General features: G+C 46.9%; 1 pseudogene; it reads left to right on the forward strand.

Moving 5' to 3' along the window:
* The first annotated feature begins 376 nt into the window (after window positions 1–376).
* On the forward strand, window positions 377–1,020 carry LOC138380438 (small acidic protein pseudogene; annotated as a pseudogene).
* Window positions 1,021–19,336: the final 18,316 nt, after the last annotated feature.

Genomic DNA, 19,336 nt, shown 5'->3' on the forward strand with positions numbered 1-19,336 from the left:
TTTTTGATCTTGATGAAAACATAAAATGTAATAGATGTAATGTTTTCTCCGAATTATTTTTGTATATTTGTTTACAGGTGGTTTTTATCAGGTTGAGTTATTTCCCTAAATTTCTGGCTCATCTGAGAGCACTTCTTTGTCATTACAGTAGGCAGTGGATATTATCAAATGATGGTTTCCAACCGATTGAGATAACTATGTAAATTTTTCTGTAGTCCTTAATAATGCCAGTTATATAAATAGATTTTCTGATGTTAAACCATCCTGAATCGCCATTTCATCATAATGGACCACTATAGGAAAATTATAGTTGGATTTAATAGAGATTATATTGCATGAGATTTTATTAATATCTGTAAATATGGGCGTTCTGGAGTCGCGCTGCCTGGGCCCGCGGCAGATTGCGGGCTGCCGGTGTCTCGGCGGAGGAGAACGTGGGTGGGTTCGGCATTTCCCGCTGGGACCGCGACAGCCGTGAGCGGGGCCAGAGGGTCTCACCCCCCGGGCGAAGCGTTCAGCCTCCCCAGACGACGGTCTTGGATCTAGCAATCGGGAGGCGGCAGACGTGGGCAATGAAGAGAGAAAACAAAAGTTCTCGAGACTGACGGGTGCAGGAAAGAAAGAACAGACCGGTCGTCTTGCTATAGGAGATCACAAATCAACATCGCACTTCCGAGCGGGGGAGAAGGCAAGAAAATTAATGAAGAACTGGAGTCTCAGTATCAGCAAAGTATGGACAAGTAAATTATCAGGAAGATGTCGGCGACACTGTGGACTTGGCTGCAGTGAGGTAGATCCTGATGGAGAAGGTGACGTGGCTGGAGATGGTGACGACGATGATGATGATTCCCCTGATCCCGAAAGTCCGGATGACTCTGAAAGTGATTCAGAGTCAGGGAAGGGAGAATCTGCGGAAGAACTCCACGCTGCCGAGCACCCTGATGAGGTGGAGGATCCCAAAACAGAAAAGATGCAAAAAGCGACTATAAAATGATGTTTGTGAAATCCAGTGGTTCCTAACTCCCAAACACTTAGTCTTTGTATTAAAAGTAAGCCTCATTGTTAGGATGCACAGTGGAGGACTGCTTATAGAGCACAGACCTTTGTATTATAATTTTTAAAAAGGCCCTTTTAAATAATTACAAAGAGTGTTTGCTTTCAAATGCCATTGGTTACACTTTTATGGGCATGACTATAACCCTTTTGTAAAGAGTAAGAGTTGTACAAAATAAGAGATAAATACAGCACTCAACCTCCTTTCATATTAGCATCATCAACCCTCTAATCTCACCTTTTTACCCCTTCGGATGCAGTTATGGGGGAGACCCTTCTTTTTGTTTGTGGTAGCTATTTTAGCATTTTTGTTCCTTCATATTTTTCTCTTGTAAAAATTTGATACTGTGATATGTTCATGAGAAATATTCTTTAATTATCCTTTGTTATAGTAGAACTATTCATCATGGATATTTCTGCTACCAATCACAATTAATGTTAGCAAAAGATTAGTTTCCTCTTACTCAGCTCTTCTCTTTGGACCAAAGCAACATGAGAGCAAGTACTTTCACACCTATTCGGATGGAGTAAACACTGTCATACATTTGGAATGTTATGATCCCAAGAGTCTTTATATAATTTGAATTACGTTTTGTTAGGTTTTTGATAAAATTTGGCCAGATTTTACAGAAGAAATTAAATCTATAGTCATTTAGTCCTATCTATTTAAAAATATGTAAAACTGGTTTTTTTTTGTTTTTTTTTTTTTAGATAATATGTGACCAAAGTTAGTTTTGTCCTGACAGTCTAAATAAAGAGAAAGCAGTTTCTCATATTTGGTTGTGATACCTTTATCCTCATCTAAAATTGATGAACAAGTTTATTGAACAAGAAGCTGAAATAAGAAATTCTCTTCATTTTTATCCCAGTGCTGTTATATTGATTATCTAATCACTAAAAAGAAATACTACTTTCTAATTTTATTGCTGCTTCTGTTGGACTGAGATGAGAATCATCTGACTGCTGTTACCTGGCTGATTTGTACAGCCAATTAACACAAACTGCATTATGGATTTGTCAGTGGATTTTTGATTAATTGGGTCCAAAATCTTAATCTTTCTAAGTAATAAGTTCAAAGTCTTGAGTGAAGCCTGTGAGCTGAACTGTTACACGTCTAGATACTTAGGTATTTGCTGTATTGGATTTTTAACAAATTATTCCTATGTTTTGAAATTAAGAGTACATTAGGAGTGTAGCAACTAGAATAGGTGGTTTCTGGTTGATAGACTCCATCTTGCAATATTTTTCACATCAAACCCTCAAGTTTTTTGTTTTTTGTTTTTTTTTAGCTTCTCACATTGTTTTAAAATAGGCTCTACTCTCTGTAGTGAAATATTGAGTCAGTGGGTGGTTGACAATATGTGTGACGTTTAAGAAATAACTTGGTTTAAAGAAGTTTGGATTTAACAATTTTAGTTTGCCCACTGATTTTCAAATACCTAATTTGTGGGGTTGCTCATTGCAATTTAAGTAGAAAGTGAAGACTGATTTATGTTTAAGAGGGAGAGAGAGAGAATAGTATTATGTTTTAAAAAGTGAGTATTTTCATCAGTTTGTGGTTTAAATATGCTGGGTTGTTAAGCGTTGGTTCCATTAATGTAAATAGAAACACCTTCTTCTAAAATAAAAAAAAAAAAAGAAATTTGTAAATATGGCTGGTTGTGTTGTGCCATCTGATTTTGGAATTAAGTTTATGTTGTCTCTCTAAAGTTCACTGGGCAACTTTCTCTGACTTTTTCTGGAACAACTTATAAAAGATAGAAATAGATATCACCTGCCTCTTAAAAGTCTGATGGAATACGCGTGTAAAACTATCTGGACTTGGGTTATTTTGGGGAAAGTTCTCCTATCAACATTTTTTGGCTGTTAGTCTCTCCAAAACTATATTTATAAAAATCTTGTCTTGTGGTATAAACTTTTCAATTCATCAATATTTATTGGTGCACAAATTATCATAAAATATTTTTATAATTTTATTAATTTCTATTGTGTCTGGATTCATTTTTTCTAATTCATTCTGCATTAGACTTATTTCTTTTTTTTTATTTCAGCTCATTATGGTGTAGAGCAGGAAGGAAAACAGGAGTAACTCCATGACAGACTGGACCTCTTAGGAAAGGCCTAAGTTTTGGTTTCCCCAACGCAGGCCCTCCCCCTCCCCGGAATGCCGCTGGTAACAACTGAGGGCCCTGGCTTGGAAACTGGCCAATTAGGAGCCAAAGCCCCGGCTTGGAAACTGGCCAATCAGGAGCCAAAACTATCGGCCACTTTTGAGGGAACAAATGAACTAAAAGGGGGGTGGGGGGGTGTGCCCAATACATGTAATCTATCAATAAGTATAAAAGCTTTGTTTCCACCCCAGGGCGGGGTCCGGGCTCGTGGAGAGACCACTGCGCTGGTGCTCTGAGCCTTGGACCCTAGCCTAGGCTAGAAAATAAACTCCTTTGTCTGTTGCAGCCTTGGTGACTCTGCCTATCTGTTCCTGGGAGTGAGGGTAACCGGTTCTTACATTTTTTTGGGGGCTCGTCCGGGATCCCGAAACCCCTGGAACAGAATCCAGGCCCAAGGAGGAGTTGGAACTTTAAAAAAAAAAAAAAAAAGAAAATCCGCGCGGTGCAGGTAATTGGTGGCCGGCCAAGACCTAGGTGGACGCACTGGGAGGTCGCTGGCCCGGGAGCGAAGGGAGACGTCCCTCGCCCCCCCTCGGTAGGTTTCCGGCACGGGCCGGTAAGGTCCGTTTGAGAGGGAAACTAAGCTGGCCACAGGGCCAAGAGTGGGGAGTTTGTGAAACGTCTTGTCGTGGTCTATGTGCGTTATTGTCTGGTGGCCATTGTTCCGTGTTTGAGTCTTTGGTGTTCGTTCAGCGGCCCATCCCCCGGCAGCGGCCGCGGCAGCGGCAGTGGGGGGTGGGGGCGGAGGCGGCGGCGGCCCGAGCGCGCCCGCCGACTCTCTGGTGGCTGCGGCAGCGGAGACCCGCGCGTGCGCCCGCGCGCCCGCGCTCCAGCAGCAGCAGCGGCCCGTGCACCCTCCCATTGTCCTGCCCAGAGGCGGTGGCGGCAGCGGCCTGGTGCCCGCCCTGCACAAAGGCGCCGCCCACTTGCTTCGCTTTTAGTGTCAGATTGTGGCGTATCTCGCCGCTTTTGTCCGTGTTTTATGTTTCTTCTTCACTCACAGGAGCGTGGATTTGATCTGATGTGCAGAGAAAGCAGCTCTATCTTTAGTCCCCAAAGTTTCCCGATTAACAACGGAGTTAAATGTCCTGTTTGTCGCAGAGGCGGCAGACAAGGGTGGACTTTTAACTCTCCACCGCACCCCACCCCCCAGCCCATTCCCCCCGCTACTTCTCTTTATTCACTGCAGCCCACAGCGTCTCCCAGCTCTGGGCCCGTGGCCCCGCCGAGGCCCCGGAGCCCTGTCGCCTAGGGTCATCCTTTCGATGATTCCCTCGGTCTCTGGAGTTACTGCTTTTTGGTTGCAGCTTATTCTTGTGGGCTCACTGGTTCTGGTATTTGGTATCGGTCTATACACTGTTGCTCCTCCTTCTTGGGGAACCCCACAGAGGTGCGCCCTCACACTCTTTTACTGGGTTGTAATAGGAATAATAGTGTGGCTGCGAATAGACCCCCCCACATAAAGTCTGTCTGCCTGATTGAATGAGTGAAGCGTGACTGTATAAGGTTCCACGGCCATGGCTACGGAATCTGAGTGGGTCCTAACCTGCGATTCTGTGGCGGCGTCGTATGGCATAACGGTGATTCACTCCCCTAAAAGGAGTGACCAGGCCCGGGGTTTATACGGGTACACCTTAGCCAAGACGCGCCTAAGTTCCCGCGAGGGACGCAGCCAGGCGGACACCTGAGAGAAACCCCCTTCCCCCGTTCCCTTTGTGAGCATGGGGCAGACACAGACAACGCCTCTGTCTATCCTCATAGATCATTTCAAAGAAGTCAAGGATAGGGCTCACAACCTCGCTATAGAAATCAGGAAAGGCAAATTTATTAAGTTTTGTAAGTCTGAGTGGCCAACTTTCGGGGTTGGATGGCCCCGGGATGGAACGTTTGACTCTGGTATCATTTCCAAAGTAAAAGAAAGGGTGTTCGACAAAGGGCCCCACGGTCATCCTGACCAGATTCCATACATTATTGTCTGGCAAGACTTAGTCCAGGACCCCCCACTCTGGTTGAGGAAGATCCTGCTCCCAGTAGTAGACAGCAAGATCATGGTAGCAAAGGAGGCCAGGAAAGAGGGGGAGTCCAAATCGGGGACTACAAAAGGCACCCCTTTGGACTCGCCGTCTGTTTTTCCGGACTCCACTCCCTATCCTGACCTAATAGACCAGGAGTGTATTCCACCCCCACCTTATAACCCCGCTGCAGCCGCAGCCCCAGCCACTGCAGCTGCAGCCCCAGCCACTGCAGCCGCAGCCCCAGCCACTGCAGCTCCCTTAGTGGATGGCCCGGCGTACGGGACCCGGCAGCGGGCCGCTAGAACACTGGACCCAGAACCAGTCATGGCTCTTCCCCTGCGTGCAATAGGGCCCCCGCAAGCTGACGGGGAACAGGCTTACCAATATTGGCCTTTTTCGACTAGTGATCTGTATAACTGGAAGTCTCAAAATACCAACTTCTCAGAGAATCCTAAAGATCTAATTAACCTTTTAGATTCTGTTTTGTTCACTCACCAGCCCACCTGGGACGACTGTCAGCAACTACTAAAAGTTCTTTTTACCACTGAAGAAAGGGAAAGAATACAGGGAGAAGCATGGAAACTGGTTCCAGGAGATGACGGCAGACCCACCACTAATCCAGGGATTATAGACCGGGCGTTCCCACTTGAACGACCCCCCTGGGATTACAATGAGGCTGAAGGTAGGGAGCGTCTCGGGGTCTACCGCCAGACTCTAATGGCCGGTCTCCGGGCGGCGGCACGAAAGCCGACCAATTTGGCTAAGGTAGGGGATGTTCGGCAGGGGCCCGAGGAAAGTCCAGCGGCCTATCTGGAGAGGATTATGGAGGCTTTCAGACAGTACACTCCCATAGATCCTACGGCAGAAGAGAGCAAGGCGGCAGTAATGATGGCCTTTGTAAACCAGGCAGCCCCTGATATAAGGAGAAAAGTACAGAGGATGGATAGATTATGTGAAAAGACTATACAAGATCTATTAGAGGTGGCTGAGAAAGTCTATAATAATAGGGAGACCCCGGAAGAGAGGCTAGAAAGGATTAGACAAGAAGATAGAAAGTTCCAGGCTGGGGAAACTAGAAAAGCCAACAAAGAGATGGCCAAGATTCTTCTGGCAGCTACAGGGAGCACGCTCGGGAGAAAAGAGTTTGGGGAGGAGAGAGGAGGCCGCCCTCGGAGGAGAAGGCTAGAGAAAGACCAGTGTGCAAATTGCAAGGAGAGGGGGCATTGGGCTAGAGAATGTCCTAAGAAAAAAGGGGGGCTAGGGGGGAAAGCATCGCCTAAGAGAGTCTTAATAGCGGGGCAGGGAGAAGACAGTGAATAGGGAAGACGGGGTTCGGATCCCCTCCCCGAGCCCAGGGTAACTATAGAAGTGGAGGGGAACCCAGTCAGTTTCTTGGTAGACACAGGAGCAGAACATTCAGTAATCACTGGAACCACTGGAAAGTTGTCCAACAAGACTAGTTGGGTGCAGGGGGCAACCGGAACCAGACCCTACCGATGGACTACCCGGCGAAAGCTAGACCTGAGCTCAGGGCAAGTGAGCCATGCCTTTATGGTCATTCCGGAGTGTCCCACCCCCTTGTTAGGAAGAGATATACTTACAAAGCTAAGAGCCCGTATCTATTTTGAAGACAAAGGAATAATAGTAACTGATGCTAAAGGGAACCATATCAGCAGCCCTCAGGTTACTCAAGTCCTGACCTTGGCCCAGGCGGATGAGTACCGACTATACCAGCCTGTGGGGATCCGTCAGGAAGGAGAGATGGAACACTGGTTTCGAGATTTTCCTAAAGCCTGGGCTGAGACAGGGGGAGCAGGATGGGCAGAGCATCGGCCTCCTCTTTATATTGAGCTGAAACCGGGAGCTGAACCGGCCCGAGTCAGACAGTATCCCATGCCCCAAGAAGCTAGAGTGGGAATAACGCCTCACATTCGAAGGCTCCTAGACGCCGGGATCCTTCGGAGGTGCCAGTCAGCCTGGAATACTCCCCTGCTGCCAGTGAGGAAACCGGGTGGAAAGGATTATCGGCCTGTACAGGACCTCAGGGAGGTCAACGCGCGCGTCCTAGACATCCACCCTACGGTTCCCAACCCCTACACCCTGCTGAGTTCCCTTCCTCCAACACAAACCTGGTATACTGTTCTGGATTTAAAGGATGCCTTTTTCAGCTTGGCAGTAGCCCCGCGCAGCCAGGAAATATTTGCCTTTGAATGGCAAGATGAGGAGAGGGGAATCCGAGGACAGTTGACGTGGACACGGCTACCCCAGGGGTTTAAGAACTCACCCACCCTGTTCAACGAGGCCCTCCATGAAGACTTGGGTGAGTACCGGGCCAGTCATCCACAGGTGACTCTGCTACAGTATGTAGATGATCTGTTACTAGCTGCCCCAACCTCACAGACCTGCTTAGAGGGCACCAAGGACTTACTCAGGGTGCTGGGCGAGATGGGGTACCGGGCTAGTGCTACGAAGGCCCAGATCTGCAAGGAAGAAGTCACCTATCTAGGATATAAAATAAAGGGAGGACAAAGATGGCTAACTGAGGCAATGAAACAGACTGTGTTAAGAATACCCACTCCGACCTCATGTCGGGAAGTAAGGGAGTTCTTGGGATCAGTAGGGTACTGCCGCCTCTGGAACCCAGGGTTTGCAGAAAAGGCTCGACCCTTATATGAGGGGTGTAAGGCAGGTCAGGCTTGGGAATGGACTAGGCAAATGGAGAGCGCCTTCCAAGCCTTGAGAACAGCCATGCTAGAGGCCCCGGCCCTAGCCCTCCCTGACCCCACGAAGGAGTTCCACCTCTTTGTGGATGAAAAAAAGGAAATAGCCAAGGGGGTGCTCACACAGATGCTGGGACCGTGGAGGCGGCCGGTAGCATATCTGTCCAAGAAACTTGACCCCGTAGCAGCAGGGTGGCCGGCGTGTTTGCGTATCATCGCAGCCGCAGCCCTGCTGGTCAAAGACGCCGACAAGCTCACCCTGGGTCAACATCTGCGAATTACCACCCCTCATGCCATAGAGGGGATCCTGAAGCAGCCACCAGGGCGATGGATTACAAATGCGAGGTTGACTCACTATCAGGGGCTTCTGTTAGATACTCCCCGTATCGAGTTTCGAGCTCCTGCCATCCTGAATCCAGCCACGCTCCTGCCAGATCCTGGACCGGCAACGCCTGAGCATAGCTGCCTTGAGATCCTGGCGGAGACCCAGATGGCCCGGAAGGACCTGCAGGACCGCCCTCTTGCGAACAGCGACCTGACCTGGTTCACGGACGGGAGTAGCTTCGTCAGGGAGGGACACAGGTACGCAGGAGCAGCCATAGTAGATGGACAAGGCAACCTTATCTGGGCTGCACGCCTTCCACAGGGAACGTCCGCCCAGAAGGCTGAGCTGATTGCATTAACGGAAGCCCTTCGCCGGGCCCAGGGAAAGAGGCTGACGGTATATACTGACAGCCGCTATGCCTTTGGAACAGTGCACATACATGGAGCCCTCTATAAAGAAAGGGGCTTCATCACGGCAGAGGGCAAAGAAATCAAACATAAGCCTGAAATACTTCAATTGCTAGAAGCTATCCTGTTACCAAAGGCAGTGGCTGTAGTCCACACTCCGGGACATCAGAAGGGGGACTCCCTAGAAGCTCGAGGCAACCGGGCCGCGGATGCCGAGGCCAAGAGGGCTGCGGAAGGACCTACACCAACAGATGTCCTACACTTGAGCCTGCCGCCCCCAGGAATGGGAGAGATACCCCCTCAACCGGACTATTCCAGTATGGACATGGACTGGGCCAGAGAAAAACTTCAGGCAACGCAGGGTAAGGATGGTTGGTTCCAAGACAGAGAGCATCGCCTAGTAGTTCCTGAAGCCTTGGGGAACCATCTGCTGAGACACTTGCACCAGACAACGCATCTAGGCAAGAAAAAGATGTTGCAGCTGCTGGACACTGCACAACTCAGATTCAAATCACAAGGAAAGACAGCAGAAAGCATTGTCAAGGACTGTCGTGTCTGCCAGGTCATGCAGCCGGGGAGGATCAGAGGGACCCATGCAGGTATCAGGGAACGGGGGAGGCAGCCAGGATTGTTTTGGGAAATAGATTTCACGGAGGTAAGGCCAGGGAAATATGGGTACAAGTACTTGCTGGTTATGGTAGACACCTTCTCAGGGTGGGTAGAGGCTTTTCCTACTAAAAGAGAAACTGCTTTAATAGTAGCCAAGAAAATGCTGGAAGAAATAGTTCCCAGATACGGGCTGCCGGAGAGCATAGGGTCTGACAACGGCCCAGCCTTCACAAGTCAAGTTAGTCAGGGACTCGCCCGGGCTCTGGGGGCAGATTGGAAACTACATTGTGCATATAATCCCCAGAGCTCAGGGCAGGTAGAGAGAATGAACAGAACTCTAAAGGAGACTTTGACTAAATTGGTTCTGGAGACTGGCGGGGACTGGGTGACGCTCCTTCCCTTTGCCCTGTTCCGAGCCCGGAACACCCCCTACCATTTAGGCCTAACCCCCTTTGAGATAGTATACGGTGCTCCTCCACCGGTAATTCCAAAAATGAAACCTGAGACCCTGCCTGAACACCCTATAGAAGTACTACAGGCTGTGCAGGCCCTGCAAAGGGTTCAGAGCCAGATCTGGCCTGCCCTTCGAGCCATTTATCAGGTCACCCGACCGGCAGGGGAAAAGGCTAACGGGCACCCTTACCAGCCGGGAGATTGGGTATGGGTAAAACGGCATAATAGCAAGACCCTGGAGCCCAGGTGGAAGGGACCTTTTCAGACTATTCTTGTTACCCCCACTGCCCTAAAGGTTGACGGAGTGGCGACTTGGGTACACCACTCCCACGTAAGACCTGCCAACGAGGACGAGCGGGAGCAGCAGCAAGTTCAGTGGAGGGCCTCAGCGGATCCTGAGAATCCACTAAAGACCAGACTGACTCGCGTAACAACCAGACCGCCGCGGGACTCAGGATAAAGACATACGGAATAAAAATGCTGGTGGTGACTGCTATATTCATAACCCTTATGGGAAAAGTAATGACTGACCCAAATCCCCACATGCCCTATAACCTCACCTGGGAAATCACTAACTTAGAAACTCATGAAGTTTATAGTAGGACTTCAGGAACGGCCCCACTAAACACTTGGTGGCCGGACCTGTACTTCAACTTAGAACAATTGCCAGGCATGGATAATCTGCAGTATAACCCTAAGCGGCAGGGATTGGGCTATGAATATCAGTATACCCAACGCCAGGCCCGGATAGAGTTAAGTAGGAATGGTTTTTTTGCATGTCCGGGATTTAGAACAGGGGAAATGAGGCGCGCGTGTGGGGGGATCGAGTCTCTCTACTGTGCAGCCTGGAAGTGTGTGACTACCAATGACGGAGAGTGGAAATGGCAGGTCCGACCTCTTTTCATTGAGATGTCTTATGTCCGGCCATGCTCACGAACCAGGTATGCCTCTGACTGTAACCTGATACGTGTAAGATTCACAGAAGAAGGAAAAAAGGACAGACGGTGGGTCTCGGGACTATACTGGGGAGTAACTCTCTATGATCGCCGCTGGGCGGGGCGAGGCACTGTAATACAATTCAAACTGAGGGCTTCTCCCATCTCGGGCGCTGTAGGGCCCAATCCAGTGCTGGGGGGAACCGGTTCCGACATTTTGGGGGTGCTGGGAGATAAACAAAATAGCGCACGCCCGACTGTTGCTCCACCCTCACTCTTAAGGACCCCGGTGGCAGAGATAGAAACGCAAGTAACCCCCAGGACAAAGGGGTCAGGAGATCCCTTATGGAAAATGCTGACAGCAGCATATGAGGCATTAAATCGCTCCGATCCCAATGCTACAAAAGCCTGTTGGTTATGCTATGACATCAGACCCCCTTTCTATGAAGCAGTAGGAATAGATGCCCCCTTCAACCGCACGGGAGAGGAGGCCCCCAGGTCCTGCACATGGGACCGCAAGGGGCCGGGGCTAACACTTCAGGCAATCACTGGAAATGGGACCTGCGTAGGGAAGGTGCCCCCTAGCCATGCACAACTTTGTGCTATAGTCCACCCATCTATAAACCGGAATGGAGGAACAAAATGGGTGATTCCGGCACTCAATGGATGGTGGGTTTGTTCTAAAACAGGCTTGACCCCATGCCTTAGCCTGTCTGTCTTTAATGAGTTAGAGGAAGTCTGCATCATGGTACTAGTATTCCCTAAGGTTATCTACCACCAAGAAAATATAATATATGATGCATGGGAAAAAGGCACAGGAGGTGCCAGGTTAACTACAAAAAGAGAGCCCTTTACAGCAATAACCTTAGCCACCCTTTTCGGTCTGGGTGCAATAGGAACAGGGACAGGTATCTCATCCTTAGCGGTGCAGCACAGGGGGTTCAATAGCCTGAGGGCCGCTGTAGATGAAGACATATCCAGGATCGAAGAATCCATCTCCCATTTAGAAAAGTCACTGACCTCACTGTCTGAGGTAGTGCTGCAGAACCGGAGGGGACTAGACCTACTACTCCTCCAACAGGGAGGGCTGTGTGCGGCCCTAGGGGAAGAGTGCTGCTTCTACGCTGACCATACCGGGGTAGTAAGAGAATCCATGGCTAAAGTCAGAGAAGGACTGGCTAAACGGAGGCGAGAACGTGAACAAAGAGAAGGGTGGTTCGAGTCATGGTTCAATAGCTCCCCTTGGCTGACTACTTTGCTTTCAACTTTATTAGGACCCCTAATTGTGCTTTTGCTCATCCTCACTTTTGGACCGTATATTCTAAATAGGTTAATTACCTTTGTAAAAGAACGAATCAACATGGTACAACTGATGGTACTGCGACAACAGTACCAGAAGCTGAGCTATGACTCTGGCTTACAAAAAGGGGAAACACGAGGCCCCATGTCCGAGCAAGAGTGCTAGAAACAAAACAAAACAAAACAAAACAAAAAAAAAAAAAAAAAAACAAAAAAAAAAAAAAGGAGGGAAATGTAGAGCAGGAAGGAAAACAGGAGTAATTCCATGACAGACTGGACCTCTTAGGAAAGGCCTAAGTTTTGGTTTCCCCAACGCAGGCCCTCCCCCTCCCCGGAATGCCGCTGGTAACAACTGAGGGCCCTGGCTTGGAAACTGGCCAATTAGGAGCCAAAGCCCCGGCTTGGAAACTGGCCAATCAGGAGCCAAAACTATCGGCCACTTTTGAGGGAACAAATGAACTAAAAGGGGGGTGGGGGGGTGTGCCCAATACATGTAACCTATCAATAAGTATAAAAGCTTTGTTTCCACCCCAGGGCGGGGTCCGGGCTCGTGGAGAGACCACTGCGCTGGTGCTCTGAGCCTTGGACCCTAGCCTAGGCTAGAAAATAAACTCCTTTGTCTGTTGCAGCCTTGGTGACTCTGCCTATCTGTTCCTGGGACTGAGGGTAACCGGTTCTTACAATGGGGGTACAAAAATTCAGGTTATATATATTGCATATGCCCCCTCACCCCCCTGAGTCTGAGCTTCAAGCGTGTCCATTCCCTAGACAGTGAACATCGCACTCATCATGTAGGTATGCACCCGTCCCCTCCCCCCACCCCATCCCCCCAGTCAGAACTTCAAGCGTGTCCATTCCCATTCCCGAGGCAGTGTGCATCGCACTCATCAAGTAGGTATACATCCATCCCTTCCCTCCAGCCCCCACCTCTGTCCGATACCCAATTGGTGTTATTCCCAAATGTGCACTTAGGTGATGATCAGGGAAACCAGTTTGCTGGTGAGTACATGTGGTGCTTATTTTTGCATTCTTGGGATACTTCACTTAATAGAATGGGTTCCAACTCTCTCCAGGAGAACCAAAGAGATGCCATATCACCGTTATTTCTTATAGCTGAGTAATACTCCATGGTATACATATACCACATTTTGCTAATGCATTCATGAATTGATGGGCATTTGGGTTGTTTCCACATCTTTGCAATTGTGAATTGTGCTGCTATAAACATTCGGGTGCAGATGTCTTTTTTATAGAATGACTTTTGTTCTTCTGGGTAGACGCCCAATAATGGGATTGCTGGATCGAATGGTAGGTCTACTTGAATCTGTTTAAGGTATCTCCACATTGCTTTCCACAGGGGTTGCACTAGTTTACAGTCCCACCAGCAGTGCATGAGTGTTCCTGTCGCTCCGCATCCACGACAACATGTATTGTTTTGGGACTTTTTGATAAAGGCCTTTCTCACTGGAGTTAAGTGATATCTCATTGTGGTTTTGATTTGCATTTCCCTGATGATTAGAGATGTTGAACACTTTTTCATACGTTTGTTAGCCATTCTTATATCTTCTTTTGAAAAATTTCTATTCATGTCCTTTGCCCACTTTTTGATAGGGTCATTCGATTTTTTCTTACTGATTTTTCTGAGTTCTAAATAGATTCTTGTTATCAGTCCTTTATCTGATGTGTAGTATGCGAAAAATTTTTAGACTTATTTCTAATTTGTCTTTTTCTAATTAGTCTTGACACAGATTATTCTGTTTTATTGTCTTTTTTAAAGGAGCCACTTTTATCTTTGTTAATCATCTCTATGGTTTTGGTTTTTTGTCCATAATTCGCTGATTATTGCCCTCATCTTTGTTATGCATTTTGGTCTCTTTAGAGCAGTGTCTGACGCATGTTCAGTGCTTGATGCACTTTAGCTGATACTGTTCATTGATTAATATCTTTTTCTTCAGTTCCGGTTCTTTAAGGCGATCAGTGTCACGGTGTAGTATGCGTTGTCACATACTTTTTACCTACAATCGTGACTAGCACAAGCACAAACATGTTTGTACAGATAGTGTCTTGTTTTGTGTAAAAATGAGCTTATATTGAACAGTACTTTGCAGAATAATGTTTGCTTTTTTTCTTGGCCTGAATTATATATTATTAATGATTGCTTGGGGTATACATTTATATCAAACTGCTTTACTTCAACAGACACATGGTTCTCTAGAATGGATATATTACAATTTATTCAAAATTTACCTATTCTTAATCATCCTGCTTATTTCTGAGGTGGGGTATGTGTGTGTGTCTGTGTATATTGGTTTGTTTTATCTTCATTATTTAATTTATTTTTTGCCACTATACTCAATGTTGTACAACATCCTAATATTTGGTCCATTACTTCTGTAGAGATAAATTCCCCAAAATAGTAATATTTCTGGGCAAAAAGATGTGTGAATTTTAGATTTTAATATACACTGTAATATTCCTTTTTTTAAAAGTTGTAGCTGTTTATACTCCTAAAAGCAAGGTGTCAGAGTCTACTTTTCCTCTTAGGATAGTGTGGTGGTTAAAAACACACTACAGCGGAATTACCTGGGTTCATATTTAAGCTCCACCATTTACTAGATGTGTGTTTTCAAGTTTTTCAAGCTCTGTGTTTAAATTGTCTTATCTGTAAAGTGGGGATGAAAAGTATCCCATCCTCAGACTGTTATGAGAATTAATGTAGTAATAATGGTAAAGTGCTTAAAATAATGCCTGGCGTTGTGTTACAGAGCTGAATTTGTTAAAGAAATTTAAAAGCATAAATTCATAAATTTCTCCAGATAATTGCTATTTTACTACGACTTCCTTAATAACTAGGAGATTGAGCCATTTACTATGCTGACAGAGTGTGAGTATTTCCTCATCTTCTTCTATTCTTAAACTAATTTACAGGTGGCAGCTGTTCTGACTTATTAACATCAGGTCATGGTTCCATTTCGAATCTTTTCAGAGCTGCATTCTACTGTTACACTCCAGTTCTATTCGTTGTGGTTTATGCCTTTTAAGCAACGTTAATTCTTTGTTCTATATCATATCTGCATAGCTTAGTAATTGTGAATGAATATTTATGATAAATCCAATAAAGACACAACAATTTAACTTCATATTTAAATAATCTGAGAACAGTCTTGGTTCTCTCTAATTCATTACAAAGGCAGGTATTCACTTGTTTTGTTCATTGCGATATTTATTCTAAGTGTCTAGAAGAGTGCTTGGCACACAGCAGACATTAACTGAATGTTTGCTGAATGAGCATGAATTTATACGTTGGGTCCTTTTCTCCTGTTCCAAAGGAACTGTTCCAATCTAATACAAAGAAAAAATTGAGGAAGTAAATGGCAAGTTGTAAAACAAATGATACTTTTAAACTCATTAGCTTAGACTATTTCCTAATTGTTCCTGTTTTGCACACAAACCTGCTAGTCTTGGAGGTCTGAGTGCTGGCAGGGAACCAGTCCACTCTTGGCATCAGGGTCATCCAGCCCCTGTGGGTACCTTGGTCTCAGCTGCTACTTTTTGTCTGTTTCTCTCTTTCTGTTTATTTTAATCACCTTGGCTGCTTCTGCATTTGCCAGTAAAAGAATATAAGAAAGACAATGCAAAGGGCAATGCAATGCAGTGCGGTCAAAGATTACTTGAATATGTGAAGGTCGTTGAACAAAGAAAATCAATCTAGAAAGCTGGTTTTGTGGGCTGACTCAAGTAGGTTAAAACTCTTTAAAATGTTTAAACTTCGGAAAAAAAGATGGCGGAGTGGTGGTGACGGCCTGAATCTGCGCTCCCGGGGAGGAAGGCATCGATCCGGACCTGCCACAACGCTAGAAGACCGCTCCCACACAGGAACAGCGGTGTGAATCCACGGAGAATCAGCGTGGGACAAACAGAGCGAGTGAGGTCTGAGGTGAACGAAAATTAGGAACGCGGGACAGACACTAGCCAGCGGAGCGCGGGTCAGCTACACCCGCCCCCAGCCGGGGTGGGTGCAGCCTCTCGGGAAAGCGGCTTGCCCTCCGCTCCCAATTGAACAGAGCCCTGACCCAGGCCAGCGCAGAATCACTGAGGGATACGTGGCGCATTGCAGACAGGAGGCTTTTTTGCAAAATTACCTTAGAACCTGGGGGATCTCAGCTGAGACAGCGCTTGGTGAGGAGGGACGGATCTGCACCAGGGCGGAAAAACACAAAAGATTCCTGGACAGCAAATAGCGTTGTACCCTGTGCTGCCTTTTTCGGCAGTTCTCCAGCCGGTCACCCCCGGTGCGCGTCCTTGCTGGCCAGCCCCCGGGCAGTGGCGGTCTCTGCCTGCTGGGGAGCCGGTCCCCTCCAGCCCCGGAGCTCGGCAGGCGCCATCTTGAAAGCGAGGGTGAAACTGCTCGGGAGCCAAAAAGTGCCCAGCGGCTCTTTCTGCCCGTGCTGCCTTTTTTGGCGGTTCTTCAGCCGGTCACCCCCGGTGTCCTTGCTCGCCAGCCCCGGGGCAGTGGTGGTCTCTGCCTGCCAGGGAGCCGGTCCCCTCCAGCCCCGGAGCTCGGCAGGCGCCATCTTGAAAGCGAGGGTGAAACTGCTCGGGAGCCATAAAGTGCCGAGCGGCTCTCTCTGCCCGGCGCCCTCCGCTGGTCTCTGACCCAACGCCAGGAGTGCAGGATATGCCAGGGCCGCGCTCGGGGTGAAGGGGCAGAGCTGCGCTAAGGCATAAAAAAAAAAAACAAAAACAAGAAGAATAGGCTCGCCGAACTGTATATTTTATTCTTGGTAAATTTCTTCTGGGTTTTGTTTGTTTGTGTTTGTGTTTGTTTTTGGTTTTTTTTGGTGTTTTTTTTTTTTTCTTTTCTTTTCTTTTCTTTTCTTTTTCTTTTTTTTTCTGGCGGCTCACAAGCCGGACAGCCTCGGCAGGCACCTTTGCCCTCTGGGCCTCTGGCTGCCGCGCCTTTTTGAGCGCGGAGGTCGGATCCCCACCACCCTCGGAGCTGTGCGGGCGCGCAGACGCCATCTTGAAATCCACTGCGAAACCGCCCGGGACCCAACCGGGCGGGCGTGAAGGGGCGGAGCTGCGCTAAGGCGTAAAACAAACAAACAAACAAAAAAACATTGAGTCGCTGAATTATATACTTCAGATTTGTGTATCTTTCTGCCTTGCGGTGTGGTGAGGTGCTATGTAGTTTGTTTCTGTTCATTTTTGTTGGCGTTTTTGGTGTTTCTTGCTTTGGCTTTTGGCGTTTCTTTTTTTTTTTTTTCTTTCTTTTTCTTCTTTTTTTTCTTTTCTCTTTCGTTTTCTCCTCTTTCTTTTCTTTCTTTCCTTTTCTTTTTTCTTTTCTTTTTTGTTTTCTTTCTCCTCTCTTTTCACCTTCTAACTGGGGACCCACGGTGAGCCTCGAAACAGGCCAGGTCCCGGGCTCTGGTACATACCGGATCCTTAGCAGTCACCCCCAGGGCCGGCGATCTGCGGGCACGCAATCGCCATTCTAGGGCCCACAGCCAAGTCACTGGGGAGCAATAGGGTACCAAGAGGCTCCCTGGACGGCCCTCTCCCCTGGTCCACGGACCTTATATAGGGTCCCCGCCCAAGTGTAAACACTGAATACTTCTCCAGAAGCGAGAGTGTGGAACCTGATCCCTGGGGACATTGGGCCAAGACAGACTTTTACCTGTGGGAGCTACAGCAACTGGGGCGCTGAGCAAGTGAGGTCACCATCCTCTCCCCATAGCTAGTATCTTGCCTGCAGATAGAGTCATAAACCTCCCTTATAGAAGAAGAACCAAAGGGAAACAAACAAACAAACAAACAAAGAGAATTTCGGTCTACTATTAGTGTGGACCCTGCCTGCCTTCTGAAAGACCACAACACAGTATCCTAACTCACCAAAGTGGTCTTGGATCACTCCAAACCTCTAGGATTGGACCCATCGGAAGCAGTACCCCAACGGAAACAGAAAAATCTCTAAACAATACACAACAGTCTCCCCCTCTTGCCAAAAGAAGCAACATACCTAGACTGTTTCACAGCCTAAGAATAGAGCACAAAGAGTCCTGTTAACCAGACTAAATCTATAAGTAAAAATCCAACGATAAATCTAGATGGGAAGGGCCCAGCGAAAAAACACGGAGAGCACAAAGAATCAAATGGAAAGCTCATCCCCAAAGAGAAATACCAGCTCCCAACCATTTGACACAAACCAGACTCAAAACACCAACATGTCACAGGAAGAATTCCAATTATGGATTATAAACAAGCTGAATAATATACAAGAATCAATGGATAAACAACACAAGGAAAACACAAAAAATACAGGATTTGGAGGAAAAATTCACTAAAGAAATTGAAATATTGAAGAAAAACCAAACTGAACTCCTAGAAGTGAAGAATTCACTCAGAGAGCTACAAAACACTGTGGAAAGTCTCAAGAGCAGGGTAGATCAAACAGAGGAAAGAATCTCAGAAATTGAAGATAACTCCTTCCAACTAAATAAGTCAGTCACAGAGATAGATCGAAAAAGTAAGAGAAATGATCTGAGTCTTCAAAAAATGTGGGATTAGAAGAAGATAATAAGCAAGGGTTGGACAAGCTATTTGAAGACATAATCGAGGAAAATTTTCCAGGCCTTGCCAATAGTCTAGACATACAGGTTCAAGAAGCTCAAAGAACCCCTGGGAGATTCATAGCAAATAGGAAAACACCACACCACGTAGTCATCAGGCTGACCAAAATATCCACTAAAGAGTCACTTCTCCGAGCTGTAAGGAGAAAGAAACAAGTAACTTACAAAGGAAAACCCATCAGAATTACGCCAGATTCCTCAGCTGAAACCTTACAAGCAAGAAGAGGTTGGGGCCCCATTTTCACGCTTCTGAAACAGAATAATGCCCAGCCTAGAATCTTGTACCCAGCTAAGCTAAGTTTTCTATACGAAGGAGAAATCAAGACATTCTCAGATAAACAAAGGTTGAGGGAATTCACCAAGACAAGACCAACCCTCCAAGAAATACTCAAAAGAGAATTACACACGGATCAGCACAAGAAAGATCCACGAATGTAAAACTACTCAAGAGCTAAAGATCAAATTCCAGATACCACAATGGCCCAGGAGAGAAAACATCACAATGAAGTTCTACCCAACAAGCTGAACAAAAAACTGTCTCACTTATCAGTTTTCTCAATAAATGTGAATGGCTTGAACTCCCCGCTCAAGAGACACAGACTGGCCCAATGGATAAAAAAACACAATCCAAGTATCTGCTGTCTTCAAGAAACTCACCTAACCTGCAAAGATGCATTTAGACTGAAAATAAAAGGATGGAAATCAATATTTCAAGCAAAT

The sequence above is a fragment of the Eulemur rufifrons genome, unplaced genomic scaffold (assembly GCF_041146395.1).
Source record: "Eulemur rufifrons isolate Redbay unplaced genomic scaffold, OSU_ERuf_1 scaffold_460, whole genome shotgun sequence".
NCBI lineage: Eukaryota > Metazoa > Chordata > Mammalia > Primates > Lemuridae > Eulemur > Eulemur rufifrons.